Below are 2,101 nucleotides of genomic sequence, written 5' to 3' on the forward strand. Positions count from 1 at the left end.
AGAACTGAACTAGAACTGAACTAGAACTGAACTAGAACTGAACTAGAACTGAACTAGAACTGAACTAGAACTGAACTAGAACTAGAACTGAACTAGAACTGAAATAGACCTTCGATATATTAAGAAGTTTTCCTCTAAAAATTTCCCTGCAATCTTAAAACTGACCCTAACTTTAATATAAATACATAAATTCAAGTTCTTCTTTTAAAAACTTTGAAATGCTAAAATTGTCCACAGTCTATAAATTTCTTCTATTCAAAAATTTTGCGGTACTTGTTTCCTGTCGTTTTTCTTCAATTTTTTTGTTCTCTCATTTTCTCTTTTATATTATTTGCCAGAATCAAAAGCCTTGTTAAGTACTTTTGGCCAACAAAAAGTTAGTTTTATTTCTATTAACAAGAGTTGTAGAAAAAAAAAAACTAAAAACAAATTGACAAAAAAAAAACTGTAACTTTATAAAACATATTCAGGTGTAAAGGTACAAAGAAATGTTAGTGGACTTTTTATAAATATATAATAAAAGCCAAAATTATACAACAGCCAGCGGAAACTCAAGATTTGAATTTTTGTTTTTTTTTTTTAATATTTTGAATAAAAATGTAATATAAAGTAAAGTCCTTGAGAGGAAACAAAGAGAAAAATATGTATACTTTTTTTTAAGGCTAAAAACAAATATTTTGTAGTCTTTAAAATATGAGAAAATATGAATATATATTTATGTTAAAAAAGCAATATCTTCTCTAGTCTCTAAAGTACTTTAAATATTAATTGCGAATTGAGACATTTTAAGTAGAGTTGCTTACATTAAGTTTGTTTTCTTAGTTAGGTTTTGTTTTAATGAACTAGTTTACTTTTAAACTTGTGTTATCTTTAGAATTTTCTGTATAACACTTAAGTTTAGAAGAGCATATTACTTCACTAGTGTTATAAGTGCTGATTGTACAGTGTGAACACAATTATTTATAGCAACAAATACACACACATCTTTATAGTATATAAGGATATGAACACATAGATTAAGTTGTAAGAATTTAAAAATATTAATACATGTTAAGATAGTTTAGTTATTTAGATGTATAAAGTCCTATAACTCAGCTATGAGGGGACCGGTGACCGATCTTCATTAAATTTGTTCAACAAATTCAGGTTGAAAAACATTTTCTGCTGGTGGCCATGTTGTGTTAATTTACAACACAATTTTTTTAATCTCATTTTATTATCATCATCTTAATTTGTTATATTTATAACAAAATCTGCAAATATTTGCTTAATCTAAATGTATCATTTCAATTTTTACTACATAATAATTTTATTTCTAACAGCTTAAACCAACTATATGTATATATAAACAAAATTGTATAGATTAAACTGCCAACAAAAAAAAAGTTTCAAAATATTTTTTTCTGACGAATCAACACATATTTTTTGGCATGTAACTAAAATATCAATTAAAAAACTTCCATCAAACTATTAACCTTGTCTAATGCACGTATATTTACATATATACATCAAGGGGTTGGTTGTTATTTAAACTAGTAGTTAAACACATAACGAGCAAATATTTTTCAAAAAATACAGTAGAAGCTTTATCAAAAGGAAACCATTTTTTAACAATATCTAGTGATTTTATATCACTAAATTTAAACTTTTACTGTGTTAAAAGCTTAAAACAAAACTTTTTCTATTTTTTTTAGATTTTTTTTTTTTTTTGCTTAAATATACATATTGATTGTATGCATAAATAAAATCATGTGATATTGTTTGGTTTTTCTTTTTTTCGCTTAACATCATCACTATCACATACATCATCACCAAACACCATCACATCTTCATAATCATCATCATCAACGTTATTGTAGTCATGCATAAAAATGTTGTTGTATTTTAATATTCATTTTTATGATTTTAACTTTTGCATTGTTTGCATTTTTTATATATTGCAATTTGTTTTAAATAAAACTATGTTAAACTTAACTTTTTGTTTGAAAATGCTTTTAGAGAGCAACCAAAAAATTATGTTAAAAAAGAACAAGTAGCAGCCTACATTTGGTAAGGATGAATCTTATGTAACTAGGGTTAATCAAAATATACTGTCGATTAT

Source organism: Lucilia cuprina, chromosome 6, assembly GCF_022045245.1.
Source record: "Lucilia cuprina isolate Lc7/37 chromosome 6, ASM2204524v1, whole genome shotgun sequence".
NCBI lineage: Eukaryota > Metazoa > Arthropoda > Insecta > Diptera > Calliphoridae > Lucilia > Lucilia cuprina.